An 18,699-nucleotide genomic window follows, 5' to 3' on the forward strand; every position below is an offset into this window, starting at 1 on the left:
CGTGCGCCACAACTACTGAGCCTGCATTCTAGAGCCTGTGAGCCAGAACTACTGAGCCCATGTGTCACAACTACTGAGCCTGTGCTCTAGAGCCCATGCTCTGCAACAAGAGAAGCCACCGCAATGAGAAGCCCGCACACCGCAATGAAGAGTGGCCCCTGCTCGCCTCAACTAGAGAAAACCCACACGCAGCAATGAAGACCCAACACAGCCAAACATAAATAAAATTTAAAAATAATAATAATAAAAACATGGTCTTCAGAATATGAAGACAGAAGAAAAGAGCAGTGTTACAATAGCTTTTTCAGATAATTATGGATCTTTTTCTTTGATACTACACCCAAATTCCACAAGTGATATCTTCTTCGTAGTGGAAATGTGGAATCCTTAACCAAATCTGTGAACATTTTGTCCTCTATTGCACTAAAATTCATTGACCTTTTTTACACTTCAAATGCACCTTTTCCTGTGCATGATTTTATTACATCTTACACTGGTGATTTGGAAAAATATATGTTCATCAAATTTGGCAAATGTTCCAAATGTTGAAAAATATCAAAACTTATACTCACTAATATCACCACTGATCTCATCAGAAGTCTTTAAATACTGGGAAGCTGTCCAACTCTCAGTGGAATATACAGATTTTCTAAAATCCAAATGTTCACTTGAAAGTCTGAGTTTTATCAGTGAAAAAAGTACTCTCAGTTTTTTCCTTGAAGTAATAGGGTTACTTCGTATTCAAGAAATGTCTCCAAAATACCTATGTCTAAATAACCATAGTCTGTCAGCCATTCTCAAAATGTAAAAATAACATTTCATAAAAAAAGCCACCACGTTCTTCAAGAGTAACATGGTTTTTAAAATTTGAAGTAGAGTTGACGTACGATGTTGTGTTAATTTCTGCTGTACAGCAAAGTGACTCAGTTATATGTATACATATATATGTATATATGTTCTTTCTTATATTCTTTTCCATTATGATTTATCCCAGGGCATTGAATATAGTTCCCTGTGCTCTACAATAGGACCTTGTTGTCCATCCTTTCTATAAGAGTAGTGTGTTAATAATTTTTTACCAGCCAAATCATATATGGAATTCGCGATTGTTCCGGTCAGAGAATACAATGTTTGGAATTTTTTATGAAACAAAATGGTCTGTTGGGACTTCCCTGGTGGTCCAGTGGTTGGGACTTCGCGCTTTCACTGCCAAGCACGAGGGTTCAATCCCTGGTCGGGGAATTAGGATCCTGCAAGCTGCGCAGCGCAGCCAAAAAAAAAAAGGTCTGTTAATTTGGTCTGTTTTAAAAATGTGCTTTCATAATTACATTTGCATGAAATTGGGGGTATGGAAGAGATCTGAATGCAATTAAAATAGATAATATCTTCTTTTGTTAAATATTATGAGCCATATTCCCCCCCAAAAGTTTGAAAAGAAAGCGCTTTGGAATTTCTTCTGTGAACAGAAACTTTTCCTGGTCCCATCAACCTCTGCGTCCTAACCGGGGCTGCCTGTTCCGAACAGGTTGTGGAAAGATTTTTGGAACTTGGAAGAGCTGGATCCTCACCATAGGGACCTGAGATTCGGGCTGTTTTTATGACTTTTCTTGTCTTTGAGATAAATGTCAAGATTATTTCAAAATATAATTCTCTACACCTCAGGGTTACTCCTTTAGGGGAGTAAAGTTAGGAAACTCAACACCATATGATCCAGCAATCCCACTCCTGGGCATGTATCCGGAAGAAACTATAATTCAAAAAGATACATGCACCCCAAAGTTCATAGCACTCTTCACAATAGCCAGGACATGGAAGCAACCTAAATGCCCATTGACAGATGAATGGATAAAGAAGATGTGGTACATATATACAATGAAATAGTCCTTAGCCATAAAAAAGAATGAAATAACGCCATTTGCAGCAACATGGATGGACCTAGAGATGATCATACTAAGTGAAGTAGGTCAGACAAAGACAAGTACTATATGATATCACTTATATGTGGAATCTAAAACATGATGCAAACAAACTTATCTATGACAGAAACAGACTCACAGACATAGAGAACGCACTTGAACACATTATAACCTAATTAGATCAGTTGTTTAAATCAAAATGTTAATAAAAAAAAATGTTAATAAGGCTAAAGTCGAAGTTTTAAAGTTTTATAAATGGAAAAATTATTTGCAAGATCATATGGACACATAGTATTGCTAGCTAACACTCACAGACTTGGGCCTTAATTAGGAAAGGATCAGTACAATATACTGTTGTGCAGTTAATAAAAACAAAGTGACCTTTTCTGAAATTTTTGCTTGGATGGGGGTACTGGGTAAGTTGGAATATAAATTTATGACACTAGCTAATTTTCATGTTAAAATTGAAATTTTATTTTATTCTTTTAGGTGTCTGGAAGAGAATCTTTCTCAATCAGTGACTAAAGCCCATGTATGAATATTTTCAAGCCTTTAAGTGCTTTTAAACAATATTGACATTGATGCTTCTTTTTTTAATTTAATTTTTATTTTATATTATAGTCGATTTACAATGTTGTGTTAGTTTCAGGTGTACAGCAAAGTGATTCAGTTATACATATACATACATCCATTCTCTTTCAGGTTCTTTCCCCATATAAGTTATTACAAGAATATTGGGTAGAGTCCCCTGTGCTATACAGTAGGTTCTTGTTGATTATTTATTTTATATATAGTAATGTGGATGCTTTTTTTAAACTAAGTAAATGGGGTGCGTATGTATGTGTACAGATCATTTATAACTGAATATATGGACATTGGTTGTAACATAATTTCACACGTCATATACCGTAATAGATTAAGCAGTCATTGTCTGAAGAGTCACATTATAGAATTCATTATCCCCCCTTTTTTTCTTTGTTGTTTACTCTGATTACTGTTATGTTTTCATTTCTCCTCTTGCTTCATGTTATTTTGGTTGAAATGTTGGAATACTGCATCGGAATGATAAAAGTGCTATATGGAAAGACCAGTTAGAAGAGAAATGAGAATAAAGGAAGACCTCTCACCTCCTTCCTCTCTGCCGCGGTCTAGCTGTGTTGCTTGCTCCCAGCCCTACTGGACGCACACTCTCCTCTGTATCCGGTTTGGGTGGCATGGGACCTGGGTGACTCCTGGAAGTCAGGGTGAGAATTGGCAGTGGCCATGACTGTGGTCCAGAGATGGCATTTGATAAACATGCTGTTTTTTTCTCTGAGCTTTAAGCTCTTGTGTACACTCTACTTTGCATGAATACATTAGGTATTATTTACTTAGATTACTTTTTTTCTTTTAAATATATCATGGATTTCAAAATACAATTTTTATTGAAACCAATGATTTCTTCTCTAATTTTCAGATAGAAACCCAGAAGGAGCATATATTTTTGCAGGCATATGTTACACCTGTAACTGCTTTGGAAGATGTAGGTCTTCTTTCACACATGCCTGAGTGTTGGACACACATTTGTTAAGGCTTTACATATTATTCAACCCATCAAATAGTCTTGCCCATCGAATCCTCCCAACACGCTGGCTGTACACCTAATTGTCTTTACCTGAAAAACCAGGAGAGCACATTATAAGATCATGGTCGCTATGAAGGTAGTAGTTAAGCATCTGGGATTTGGGATCAGAAAGTTCACAATTGCCATACTCACTTTGTTCCCTACTCAGGGGCAAAGCAATGCTTGACCTCTTTGAGCATTAAAGTCTTCAAGTAAAAATGACAAAAATTACGGAATCCCATAGTGTTTGTTGTGAGAAGTAAATGAGATCCTATATAGAAAGTGTCCAATACATATTTTGATGTCATTAAAAACCAGTATGGACCGTGTGACTTGGGTTCTTGGGTGAGAAACTCATCTTCCATAATGGAATTTTGGAAAACATAGGCAAGTTTCTTCTTTTGTCTTTTGTTTTTGACCCCAGTTCTTAGTTTAGTCACATACTACTTGACACCCTATAGAAGACCTCCCATGATTTATAATTTAATAGCATTATGTAGTGCTTTGCTTTGATTCTATTCTTTTTTGTGTATGGCTAATAAAACATGGAACAATAAAAAAAGATTGGATTTCATGCTTTGTTACATGCTTCTGATTAGACAGAATTATTTACAAAATATACAAAAAAATGTTAAAGGATGATGGCATTACTGGGTTCCTAATAACTCCCACCAGAACTTTTAAAACATACTGTTTGCTATTTGTCACTCTTATTCACGTTCCTGTAGAACTTACTGGCATGTGGAGGAAACGTTGCATTAATGAGTTACTTTGGTCTTTTGAAGCTTATCTAGGAGGCTAATTGAATAGAAATAGATACTCAGTACTTTGTGAGAAATGAACATATTTTTGTGAAAGAAAGGCTGGAATAACATTCACATGTGATATGAATAACAGGTGCTCGGAACTCAGCCCCAAAGATGGGTTAATGAACAATTTAGGTTCCAACCGGGCTGGGGGAAAAGCACAAAAGAAATTACAACCTCAATTTTTAGTAATTATTTTTCCCAATCAAGGCAGTCTAACCACTTCCTTTTGGTGAATGTGGGCATTTAATCACCTTCATTATCCCACCGAACTCAGATACCACCACAGAGCACACTTACAGTGACTCACATGTACAAGGATACATGTTGATAATGATAAAACATTATTTGCTAACTGATTTCAGAAAGGATTTGTAAATGATTGACAGATAACTAATGACCCCTAGGCATCTTTGCCAAAATCCAGAAGGCATTCGGTAATGTCATCTGAACCCGTATTGCATGAGGATGTTGAAGTTCAGTTAATGAATTACAGTCACTGTAAACTTCCTGAATACACTCTTCCAAGACATTATGACATATCTGTTAGGAATGGATATTCTTGTAAAATCGGACTTCTGGTCAGCACCCTGCATAAGCATATACCAGAAAGGCCCTGTGGGTACGTTTATACTTGGATTTATCAAGAACAAGCACCCGAAATGACTCATCATTCAAATGGACTGATTGCACCAGATACTGGGGAGTTTACAGAGGACTTATAAGAAGAACCAGTTAGTTTTTGCCAAACCATGGCTTACTGGGGCATTTTTGCTGATACCCTTCACTAACAATGCCATTTGTCACTGATTTCATTTAAGACCTGGGCTAGCATTGGCACCGAATAAATCAATCAATAAATAATCAGCTTCTTTAACAACCCCCAAGTCCCAAATTATGTAAGACGATGGGGTGGCAGATCTGGAAAAATAATGACTATGTAAAGATTTCTTTTCATTCTTTTTAATAACTGTGAGAAATGTGGCACCTGGCAGGAAAGATAAGTCACTTTTACACAGTACTATTATGGCCAGGTAAATATTACTCACTTTTTATAGCACTAATAATTAAACAGAGCCTTAGTCAATCTTTCAGCAATTGAAATGTTTAAGACTTTATTCTTCTGTAGGCTTGTGTTGAGTTCCCCACGTTTATCACAGTCTGTGATTTGACTTACGGTTCATATCTTTATTTAGAGTAAATGAAATAAACTCAGTGCCATTTTGTTTCCATTTAAGGCCTTTTAAAACATTTAGGCAAATAACTAAATTATCTAAACTGTTTTTAAAAGAGGGATATGTAGAGCACCCAAAGTGATTTCCCTAGGAGTTATATAGTAATTATTTTCTAAAAAATATAGAGCCACAAAATAGATCTCAGACATGCTTAATTCATGCAACTGAAGGTTATATATTACCTGACATTATCTCGTTGACCACATGAATAAAACACTTTTTCAAGTAATAAGTGTTCCTCTAGAATGGAATATTTTATATGGTTAAATCTTATATGGGGACATATAACTCAATCTTGATTGCGTTTCAGTTATTCTAATAGACATTGTTTTATTGTTTTTTTGGCCCTCTCAATCCTTTGTGAAAAAAAAATGTTTAATCAAAAATGATAAAGTAGAATCTAAAAATATCTATTCCTTAAACAGTTTCTCAACTCAGCAATCTGTGATTAGTCAAAACATCAATCATCAATCTACTGACTGTAATAAAATAATGGCATAAATGCACATTATATTTTGGGAAAGGAAAGATAAAACCAAAAAAGAAAGGATTAATTGAAAAAAAACTGAAGATACTTAGAAAGGTCATCTTATACTACATGAAACTGAGAAAAACAAAAATGAGTTTCAAAGAGGGAGGCATACTTTCTACCTGTTATTTTTATTTCCATGAAAATAGCAAGTTATACCCTCAAGTATATTTTATTTAGATACTAATGTATTTTAGATTTTTCAAATTCTTTTGCATTTCCCAGAAAGCCACAAACCATCCAATTTTTCTATTTTACGCTAATAATTAAGAGAAAAAAGAGTTGATATTACAGGTAAATAAAAAAACTGAAATTGTTGTGAGCTTTCAATTATCTATTCTCTCTTTCATTAACTTCCATTACCACCCAAATTTAAATGTGCTGTTTTTAAATTTAGTGCCATTTTTGGCCTTTATTATGATCTTAAAGCTTTATTCATATTAATTATATAATATTAATATTAGAATATATATGATATTTAGAACAGTTGTTACTAGATATGTGATGTTTGACTACTTTTTCGACCTCTCTTTACCTCTATAGCCTCATGTATCATTTCTCCATTTACTGAGCACATACTATATGCCAGGCACTCTGTGAAGTGCCTTACATATGCTCTATCATTTAGTTCTAAAACTAATTATTATGAATTAAATGATACATATGCCTGGCACACAGCAGTTATTCAATAAATATCAGCTGACAATATTAGTATTGATGGCTGGGAAGATTTACACTAGGGAAATGCAAAGACCTTTAAACATAGAATTGGTAATGCATGATGTCCTTAAATGATGTAAATATATATACATATCAACAAATCATAAGTGCAGATCCAGTTCATCATGTCCCAATGGAACTCATTATCTTTCATTTCAAATGCCATTTTTTTTTTGGATGAATGACACCACCAAATTGTTAAATCGGAAATTTGGGTATCATTCTAAAAATCTCCCTCTGATTTACTTGCTGTGTCTATTCAGTTACCCAGCTCAGTCCATTCTGTTTCAATAACATCCCTCAATGGCATCCCGTCCTCTTGTCCTGTCATTGCCTTGGCTTCCGACATCCACACTAGACAGCTTACGGGCTTTGAGCCAGAGGGACTCGAGGTCTGGTCCGGGCACATCATTGATTAACATGGTGACCCTTGGTGAATTCTGTGTTCCCTTTAACTCTGTTTTCTCAGTGTGGGTGCAGCATGAACCACGACTCCTGAGATGGTGGGAAGGTTAGATGAGAACTCACGGGGCAGGTGTAGCCTGATGACTGATACATACAGGCCCCTCATCATTTCTCCCTTTGATCCTTTCTGTCACCTCCCGAGGGTTCCTTGTCTTTGCTCTGGCTTCCTCTAGGCCTTTTCCCACACTCCTGCTTAACGACTTTTAAAAAATTGAATAACGATTCTGCTGCTTAAAATTCTTCAATGGTTTGCCATACTCTTTTTTTTTTTATATAAATGTATTTATTTTATTTTATTTATTTTTTGGCTGTGTTGGGTCTTCGTTGCTGCGCAGGGGCTTTCTCTAGTTGCTGCGAGGGGGGGGGCTACTCATTGTTGCGGTGCGCGGGCTTCTCGTTGCGGTGGCTTCTCTTGTTGCAGAGCGTGGGCTCTAGGCACGCGGGCTTCAGTAGTTGTGGCTCACGAGCTTTAGAGCGCAGGCTCAATAGTTATGGCGCATGGGCTTAGTTGTTCCGCGGCATGTGGGATCTTCCCGGACCAGGGCTCGAACCCATGTCCCCTGCACTGGCAGGCGGATTCTTAACCGCTGCACCACCAAGGAAGCCCTGCCATACTCTTTAGGATAAAAAGTTCATACTGTTTAAGTTTATTACACAAGACCCTTTAAGATCTGACCTTTTTTTTTTTTAAACTTCTCTATCTTCTCCCCCACTTTCTCATTCATTCTGTACTCTACCTATAAAGAACTACTTGTCAATCCTCAAAACATCATAGTGTTTCATGCCTCTGTCTGTTCAATCATCTCTTCATTTGTTGATTTATCCATCCATCCATCTGCTTCATCAGCTAAAATGTACAAGAGGCTATAATGATGCTGGGGATAGAGTCAACCTCGCGAGGTTCGATTTGGTGGAAGAGAGAAAAGAGGAGAGTTAATTATCAGAGCATAGGGTGCTGGGGGTACAGAGGCGTCCCTAATCCATCTTGAGAGAGATGAATGGCAAGCGTCCTGGAGGAAGTGGGGCTGGAGGATCCTTGAGGACAAAGCAGAGTGAGCCGAGGGACAAGGGGGTTCCTGAGAGGAAGCAGTTCGCACCAGCCATGGAAGCGTGAGGGGCTGTGGAGTGCTTGGGGTCCTAACCCCATTCCACAGGTGCAAAGCCTGGCCTGTGTTTAAGATACGTCCTTGGAGCGTGGAAACATGCAAACAGAGAGAACGGCCAACAGTTGGGGATGGCTGAATAAATGATACTATCTCCACTTCACTGGCTACAATGCAGCCATTGAAAAAAAAAAGCTAAGCAGAGCCTTCACTGGATGGCTTGGAGGGATTCCTGTGAAGTATTTATTGCTGCATGGGCAAAGCAAGGTAATTGTGTGAGTGGGAGAACCAAGCGAAAGAGAAGAAAAGATGATAGAGGCGTATGATCACATTTATGCATTTAGGTAAAAATCTGTGTACATGTAGATATGTATACAAATAAAATAAAGAGATTAAAGCAACTTAGAAAATGCAGTCAAGTATAAAGGGAAGATATACAAATCACCTGTAATCCTGACATCTTGAGATCTTAAAGCTCTGAAATACTTTCTTCTAATCTTTTCCTATGTATTTAAGGATTGAAATACAGACAAATTTGGTATCATATTGTATATATTGTTTTATGTTCTGCCCTTTAAAAAAAATTGTTTATAACAACCCTTGCTTAATAGATATTACAACATTTATTTAATTTTATTTATTTATTTTTTGCAGCATGTGGGATCTTAGTTCCCCAACCAGGGATCGAACACGTGCCCCCTGCATTGAGAGCATGGAGTCTTAACCACTGGACCACCAGGGAAGTCCCTATGTTCTGCCCTTTTAAACATCTACGTTATATGATCAATATTTTTCCATCCCATTATATTTTTTCTAAATCATGATTTTTAATTTCTGGCTGCTGTTCCTTTAGATCGCTCTTTTGTAATTTATCGTTCTCTTGTTGTTGGACATTCAGTGTTCATTCATTAATTTTCCTGATTTAAATAACCTTTGCCTTGTCACTTATTAGCTGTGTGACCATGGACGGCTTACTTAATCTTTTTGTACCTCAGTAAAATGGAAATAGTAATAGTATAGGGTTGTTATAAAGAGCAAAATGGGGACTTCCCTGGTGGCGCAGTGGTTAAGACTCTGCGCTTCCAATGCAGGGGGCCCGGGTTCGATCCCTGATCAGGGAACTAGATCCTGCATGCGTGCTGCAACTAAGAGTCCACATGCCACAACTGAGGAGCCTGGCACAACCAAATAAATATTAAAAAAAAAAGAGTAAAATGACTTAAAACGTACTTCCTTGTAAGTGAGGCTGGCACAAAGAAAGTACTCAATAAACACTCTTTGTTTTTTCATTTGTTTGCTTTTGTTTTCTTTTCTTTTTTCTTTTTTAAAAGCTCTCTCTTTGGAAGCTGTCTGAAGCAGCATATGAAAATTTCTTCTCTTCTAGACTGAAGATGACAGTGCCTCCCTCAGACCACTGTGTGAATATTAAACAAAATGTTCCAAGTGGTTAACGTGATACCTGACACCCCACAGACCCTTAGTCCACTTTCCCTGGGTGTTTTCAAGTCTCCAGTCTCCATAAAATGTTCTTCCTCTGTGCTCAGATGGCGCCCAGAGTATACTCTATTATATATTGTATGCTATGTTATTATCTATATTATATCTTATATACAGGACTTATGTCTCTGTACTGTGTTGGCCTATTTTCTCTTTTGTTTGTGAAGAGGTGAGTCCTTTGTTTGTCTGTCCCCACCTCCCGACACAAGGATTATACGCTGTGGGCACTCAGTGAATGTCTGGGGAAGGAAGAGTATCGAGAAAGAAGATCTAAGATGAAGGTTATTTGAGAGAACAAGAAAGAAAAAGACAAAAGAAAAATGATCATGGGGGACTTCCCTGGTGGTGCAGTGGTTAAGAATCTGCCTGCCAATGCAGGAGACATGGGTTCAAGCCCTGGTCCAGGAAGATCCCACATGCCGCGGAGCAACTAAGCCCCATGTGCCACAACTACTGAGCCTGCGCTCTAGAGCCCACGAGCCACAACTACTGAAGTCCGCGCACCTAGAGCCCATGCTCCGCAACAAGAGAAGCCACCGCAATGAGAAGCCCGCGCACTGCAACGAAGAGTAGCCCCCTCTCGCCACAACTAGAGAAAGCCCACGTGCAGCAACAAAGACCCAACGCAGCCAAAAATAAATAAATAATTAATTAATTAATTTAAAAAAATGGTCATGGGAAGTGGGATTAAATATTAAGGAAATGGAGAAGGTGAAAAAAGGGAAGATAGTGTGAAGATATGGTGAGGGTCTTGGTAGTGTGAACTGGGGCTGATCACTTGGGGAAAGAATCAGAGTGAGGAAACTCTGGCTAGCAGGGTGCAGGGTTGGCTACAGTACACAATTAACCGCTAACTTTTGGGTCCCTGCTGTGTGGCAGGCACGGGGCTAAGTTCTAGTACAGGTTGTCTCATTGACTCATTTCAAGCACCCTGGGGACTTCCCTGGTGATCCAGTGGGTAAGACTCTGCACTCCCAATACAGGGGGCCCAGGTTCGATCCCTGGTCAGGGAACTAGATCCCACATGCATGCTGCACTAAGAAGTCCGCATGCCACAACTAAAGATCCCGCACGCCGCAATTAAGACCTGGCACAGCCAAAATAAATAAATAATTTTTTAAAAAGCACCCTGTGTTAGGTAAATAATTTTAATTCCTCCATGAGGGAAATATCTCCCAGAACTATTTTCAGAATGAGGAAACTGGGAATTCCCTGGTTGCCCAGTGGTTAGGACTCTGTGCTTTCACTGCCGAGGGCCTGGGTTCAGTCCCTGGTCGGGGAGCTAAGATCCATAAGCTGCATGGCACAGCAAAAAATAAATTAAAAATGAATGAGAAAACTGCCCAAATGTCCATCAACAGATGAATGGATACAGCGAATGTGGTACATATATACAATGGAATATTACTCAGCCATAACAAAGAATGAAATAATACCATTTGCAGCAACATGGATGCAACTAGAGTTGTCATACTGAGTGAAGTGAGTCAGAAAGAGAAAGACAAATATCATATGGTGTCACTTAAATGTGGAATCTACAAAAAAAGATACAAATGAACTTATTTACAAAACAGAAAGAGACTCACAGATATAGAAAACAAACTTATGGTTACCAAAGGGGAAAGGGGAGAGAGGGATAAATTAGGAGTTTGGGATTGACATATCCACACTACTATATATAAAATAGAGAACCAACAAGGACCTACTGTATAGCACAGGGAACTCTACTCAGTATCTTGTAATAACCTATGAAGAAAAAGAATGTGAAAAAGAACATATATATATCTGAATCACTGTGCTATACACTTGACGCTAACACCACATTGTAAATACTTCAATGGAAGAAAAAAGAATGAGGAAACTGGAGATTTGTGAAGCTAAATTATTTGCCCAGAGTCAACCAGCTAAGGAACGGAGGTGCGATTCGCAGGTCTGTCTGGTCCCAGGGCCTGGGCGTTCATTGCTCTGCTTTCTCCAATCCTTTACGGAGCTCGGACCAGACCTGGCTTCAGTGCTTCTCCAGTAAGGTCAAGTGTGTCCCATCAGTCACCATGGCAAATTACACAGCCAGCCTGGCTCTCAGTATTCTTCTCCGTTAATAGTTTGGCATATGGTCGTTGACATTCTTATGGCGCTCCCCGGTGATCCGTGAAGAGACAGAGCCTGTAGTAGGAAACCAAACGAAGAAGGTCAGGATGTCCCCCGAGAGATGGCAGAAAGAGCCTGGTCTCAGTGGACCAAGTGAAAGGTACACTGTGGTCATGTCCCTCTTCATCCATAGCCGTGCGGCTTGGCCTGCCTGGCTTATGAGTCATCAACGAAAAGACAAGAAAATTGAGGACGACGTGTAGACACAGGACAGGAGGCGGTATTTTTCCGTACTTAGTGGTGGAGGGGTAGCACAACGTTGGTTCACCAGACAGGGAGACATTCATAGCAAAACCAAAACCGATTTTATTTTTGAACAGGGATATGAACCTGGAAACCTTCAACACTTGAGAAGCTAAAGGCTAAAACACTTGAGAATATATTTTTTAAAATCCCAAACATGTAAGCTTCAAGAAAGCCAAAGCTAAGATGCCAGAAATGAAAAAATCACTTAAAAAAAATAAAAGAGCAGAGCTTTTAGGCTGAGGGCACCAGGCTTTCTAGCTGCATTTCAGCCCATTTTGATAGGGTAATTGCAGCAGAACCAGAAATAACTACACATTCTTCCTGGCCCTGATTCTGCATCTCTTAGTTCTGAATTCTGAGTTGGACATACAATTTTTAGGGGCTTATCAGAGCTGGCAGTGCTCCCATTTCTGATATGACTGGAGTTTAGATTCTTGCAAAGAGGCTACCGAACTGGAGGAAAATTTGAGGAATGTTTTCCTCTTTATTTAGTTCATCAGAAATAAAGACACTTTTACATTCTCCCAAATTTAGTCTCAGTAACAGGTTACCACGGTTGGTTTGGGTTGTCTGACGCTAATCACTGAGATTTGGGGTGTCAATGAGAGCGAATGATTTGAACAATTAACATTGATTTTCTTCTCATAATAATGACTAAGCTAAGTTCCATACTTCGTAATGTGGGATGGATGCCAGGTTTTACTTCCAATTTGACTGTCTTATAAACTTGAGGCGTTTGACGAATATTTTAAAGTGATTTTGGTCTGCACCATGGATAAAGGCCACACTTCTGTAGTCTGTACGGCCCCAAGTATTTTTTTAAAATAATTTTTATTGGAGTATGGTTGGTTTACAATGTTGTGTTAGTTTCAGGTGTACAACAAAGTGAACCAGTTATACATATACATATATCCACTCTTTTTTAGATTCTTTTCCCATATAGGTCATTACAGAATATTGAGTAGAGTTCTCTGTACTATACAGTAGGTCCTTGTTGGTTATCTGTTATTTATATATATCGTAGTGTGTATATCTCAATCCCGATCTCCCAATTTATCCCTCCCCCACCAAATATTTTTCATACAAAGTTTATTGAGGGGATGTTAAAAATCATCTTTTATGTAAGTTAAAGGATAGGCCATTCTTACAATTAAAACAATAGATGAAAATATATCCTGGATCCATCATTAAGCAACTCATATCTCTCCCCCAATCCCTCTCCTTCTCACTCTCTTTCTCCAGGTCATCTCTAGGTTATTTTATTTTATTTTATTTTTAAAAAGTATTTTTCATTTACCTTTGCATTAGCACTTAAAATACACATTTCTATTTCAAAATGCCATTTAAAAATTATTCTAATATAACAGCAGCAAAATATAATTCTGCAATTACAAAAGAGCTAAACGGGGATCTACAGTTAAGTTCTTCTCATGTTTACAACTATGATTCTGAAATAGATACTATTTCAAAGCAGCTGTTACCAGCTCTTTAGGTTTGGTTTAAAAACACACACATAGTTGCCGGGAGGTTTAGAATGTTGTATTCTGTGCACTGTTCTGAAAGCGTTCTTCAAGAGCCAACCAGCCCTTAAAAACAGTACTCAGTCCACAAAGCAGTCAGAAAGAGTTAAATTAACTGGGGTAAATAGGATTCCTACATTACATCAAAAGCATATGATATTCTGCAGCAACTGGGAGCATTTTCAGGTTTGGCATGTTGTCCTCTTTACAACTAATTTTATCAGAAGAGTTTAAGAAGGTGGACATTGTACGACTATCAAGTGCATTTAAAAGTGACATGTTTTTGTGCTAATCTGACTCCCCTGAATGACCTAGCTAGTGAACTAGTCACTAAGCAAATCAAGCCTGCAAGAAAGGAAGCCAATACTCAAATTACCATGTTATTGTTCGACCCACAGAATTTATTTTCAACATAAACATATAACCTCAATATGAGATGTCTAACTAAAGCAAGCACCACCAAGATCAAGACAGCATCTCCTCTTCTAAGGTTTAGGTTTTGCCCAGAATTCTTGATACGTGGAAGAGCCCATACCAAGAACCATTGCTCCCACAACAAAGCCTTGGGCTGCCACGTGCATGTGGATCAGGTGAACAGTTTAGTATTGCCCCAGCTCTTCCATTTATATAATCCATATGCAACGATTGCTGCAAAACCTGCTGTTCCAGTGGGGACAAATGGTGCCTCTCTAGCTTTTCGGATAAGTTTAGATCCCTGATCTTCATCATAGGACGGAAAAGAAACATCTGTGTCACTTGACATAGTGATTGAAGAATCTTCAGACAATGACAAGATGTCACAGGCTCCAACTGGCTTCTCTCTAGATTATCTTAAAAAGGCATTGCTTTCCCCTTGGTTTAGTGAAGCTGCAAGTAACAGAAAGCCCAGCCTGAACTGCTTCAACAATAAGGGAAATATCGTCTCTCTCCCATCCTAAGAGAGTCAGCGATGGGGCCACTGCAGGGCTGGGTCACTCATGACTCGCTGATGTCACCAGGGCCCTGGTTCTCTCTGTCTCTGCCGTTGCCAACATGATGCCCTCTCCTCTGGCAGCTTCATGGTTGCCAGGGGGCCGCAGGCGTCCCAGGAATCACACTGGACAAAGAAACAAGGTCCAGTGCATTAGATGAGGGTGTCCTGTTTTCTAGCTTTCCATCAGGAAAGAAATCCTCCCAGTAACATGCCAGAAGATTCCTCTCCATGCCGTGGGCGAGATCCTGGTCACAAGCCCGTCCCTAAACCCGTCCCTGGTGGCGTGGCCGTGAGAATATTCAGGACTTAGCCTTGAGCTGAGCTCACAATGGGGTCACTTTTCCAGTGGGGAGAAATGAGGGTTCTGTTGACAAGGAAGCAAGAGAGAATGGACAGGGTAAGCAACACATACTGTCAGCCCTGTCCCTGAAGTTTCGTTCTCTTGCTACCTTCTTTTTTTTTTTTAAATATGCCATCTTTTAAATTTTTATTTATTTATATTTATTTTTGGCTGTGTTGGGTCTTCGTTTCTGTGCGAGGGCTTTCCCCAGCTGTGGCAAGCGGGGGCCACTCCTCATCGCGGTGCGCGGGCCTCTCACCGTCGTGGCCTCTCTTGTTGCCGAGCACAAGCTCCAGACGCGCAGGCTCAGCAGTTGTGGCTCACGGGCCTAGTTGCTCCGCGGCATGTGGGATCTTCCCAGACCAGGGCTCGAACCCGTGTCCCCTGCATTGGCAGGCAGATTCTCAACCGCTGCGCCACCAGGGAAGCCCTTGCTACCTTCTTGAGCACCTGTGGCCCACTAGCCACCATTAATTTCACATATGTAAGCAAGACACAGTTTGCAAAGGGAGAATGGAACAGTCTGTGGCGGGGGGGATTTAACACTGTGACTCGGAAACGAGGTGAGAGACGTGCACATGGATCAGAGACGCGGGTTAGCGGGTAGGTCACACTTACGGACACACCACCATTTCCTACCCAACTGAATTGAGATCAGATGTCCAAGAGGTACGAACCTTGAGAACCAAAGATGAGCTTCAGACCCTACAGAAGCTTGGAAATTTCCTGTTTCCCCTGGGATTTTTATGTTGGTGATACAGAGCTGTAGAATTCGCCATCAATTCACTGACTTGGGCAGTCATTATCAGGATGTACAGCTACTGTGCAGAACAAAAATAAAATTGGGCTCATTGAAACATCCACCGGGAGGCTGGTAGAGAGCAGACCAAAAGGTACGTGGTGCCTTTATAGAAATGATCTCACTTGAGTATTCCTGTCCTATCTTCTATCTCACTAATTATAGCAAACATTCGAGTACTAATTACTATGTCCAGACACTGGTACATACGCTTTATATCAATTAACTTATTTGTTCAACAGCCCTGCGAGGTAAGAGCCACAATCGTTCCCATTCTAAAGACCAAGAACTGACCCACGGTGAGCTTGTGTGATTTGCAGAAGGTTGAAGAGACTGTAAATGGGAGGAACTGTGATCCCGTGGTTTTTGCACTGAACCACTACACCCACTGTCTCTTTAGGAGGCTTGAACCTGCCACCGATGCCACTTGGATAAGTTTTTGTCTTATCAGGGATTTCATTTAACCTCAATACAGGAGAATGTTAAAACATGATTTGGCCATTCGTTTTCTCACTAGTGCTTTTTTTGTTTGTTTGTTTTGTCTTCTGTCTTTTTTAAATGATTGTTTTGCATCTCACAACATCTCCTAAGTTTAAATTGAAAATCCAGAGAGACTTTGGTTAACACCTCTAATAAATATAGAGCTAGAAATCAGACATTATATTGGGCTGGCCAGAAAGTTCGTTCGGGGTTTTCTGTAACATCTTATGGATGTTTTTGGCCAAGCCACTACGTGTGTGTGTGTGTGTGTGTGTGTGTGTACTCTCTGATGAGAAATAGCCTTAGAGGCTATTGATGATTATAGCCTTAGAAATAGCCTTAGAGGCTATGATGATTATATTTGAGTGCTTAAGTCACCATTTTCCTAGAACACCCTTAAAACCTACACCTAGGGGGGCTTCCCTGGTGGCGCAGTGGTTGAGAATCTGCTTGCTAATGCAGGGGACACGGGTTCGAGCCCTGGTCTGGGAAGATCCCACATGCCGCGGAGCAACTAGGCCCGTGAGCCACAACTACTGAGCCTGCGCGTCTGGAGCCTGTGCTCCGCAACAAGAGAGGTCATGATAGTGAGAGGCCCGCGCACCGCGATGAAGAGTGGCCCCCGCTTGCCGCAACTACAGAAAGCCCTCGCACAGAAACGAAGACCCAACACAGCCAAAAATAAGTAAATTTAAAAAAAAAAAAAAAACCTACACCTAGGGCTTTTATTCTTGTATTGTAAAGATGTTTAATTAGAAAAGGTCAATCTTGGACTTCCCTGGTGGCGCAGTGGTTGGGAATCTGCCTGCCAATGCAGGGGACATGGGTTCGGGCCCTAGTTCGGGAAGATCCCACATGCCACGGAGCAACTAAGCCCATGTGCCACAACTACTGAGCCCACGTGCCACAACTACTGAAACCCACGTGCCTAGAGCCTGTGCTCCACAGCAAGAGAAGCCAACGCAATGAGAAGCCCATGCACCACAACAAAGAGTAGCCCTGGCTCGCCGCAACTAGAGAAAGCCCACGCACAGCAACGAAGACCCAACGCAGCCATAAATAAATAAATTTATTAAAAAAAAAAAAAAGAAAAGGTCAATCTTAATATCTAAATGACCTAGCAATAAAACTGAGCCACAGCATGGGACTTGTGGCATCTAGTCCAAAAACTCTGGAAATAATGCAGATCAAACTTTTGCAAATGTAACTGAATATAGACCTACCTTGCTTTATATGATAGGTTTGTTTTTAAAACATTTAGACATAAATCAAATTTAGCAAAATAAAAACAGAGTACTTGCTGTTCAGTGCAAATCTGTGTTCCTTTCACAAGATGGAAACTCTTTCTGCAATGTTGATATCTGCTTTCCAATTGATGCGTTTAGACGTTTGCAGTGTCGGGCATCAGGTCTGCGGTGTAGACACTTTCTCCTCTTCTCCCATGTTCCATCTGTCTCAACTCTCTTCTTTCCTCAGTCCCTCACTAAGTCACACAGAGTACCTCTCTACACTCCCTTAAGACTGAGAGCCACAAATCTGACCACTGGGCAATACTTTTTAAAAATCTGAACAACAATGAAAGTGATCCTGCAGTCACATCCTACTTCCTTGCCCCCAGGTTACTCTGTCCACGCCATGGTCATTATCTAGACTGGCTGGCTGGATTCTGAGCAGCTACACAAAGTTTCAGCGGTTGGGCTGATTTTTTTTTTAAGTTCCATCATCCATCCTTCAGTATCATTAAAATCAAATTAATAGGCAGTACTGAGAACTTACGAGGTCCTCCCAGAGCTGTCCTGGGCTTTGTTGAGGAAACACTGAGCCAGAATAAGAGAGCAGCAGACTTTGGACCTGTAGGATCGTCACAGTTTTGTTCCTTACTTGGGTTTGGAGTGTTATTAGGTCACAATGTCCCCTGCGTGTCCACGAAGAAGGTACATTCCTAGTACCAAATGGGAAAGAGGGTGTTCCTTTGGAGTTAACAACGTGTGTGTGTGTGTGTGTGTGTGTGTGTGTGTGTGTGTGTGTCCGTCTAGAGGCAGTAAAGTGCTGGAGTTGGTACTCGGCTCCCAAGGCCAATGGCATTGATGTACGCTCAGCTGTGCCAGATGACCTTGGGCAAGTTAAACCCTCAGTGTCTCAATTTCTTCATCTATACAAGAAGGATAGTCGTTGTACCTATGTCCTAAGGTTGTTGTGAGGATTAAATGGGTTAATTACACCAAAAGTCTGGCACATAGTAACAACAAATGTTGGTTATTACTTCTTCCCCATTGTTTGCAAACCACTCAGATCTTCCAAGGTGAACATTTTTGACTA

At 40.1% G+C, this 18,699-nt stretch overlaps 1 pseudogene across 1 annotated transcript; it reads right to left on the minus strand.

Moving 5' to 3' along the window:
• Positions 1 to 4: 4 nt before the first annotated feature.
• Positions 5 to 16,655, minus strand: LOC309630491 (HIG1 domain family member 1A, mitochondrial pseudogene; annotated as a pseudogene). The gene is made up of 2 exons (XR_014249482.1): positions 15,540 to 16,655; positions 5 to 15,210 (listed from the first exon to the last, which is right to left on the minus strand). The product of XR_014249482.1 is annotated as an HIG1 domain family member 1A, mitochondrial pseudogene (transcript).
• Positions 16,656 to 18,699: the final 2,044 nt, after the last annotated feature.

Source organism: Balaenoptera borealis (assembly GCF_965194805.1).
Source record: "Balaenoptera borealis genome assembly, chromosome: 1".
NCBI lineage: Eukaryota > Metazoa > Chordata > Mammalia > Artiodactyla > Balaenopteridae > Balaenoptera > Balaenoptera borealis.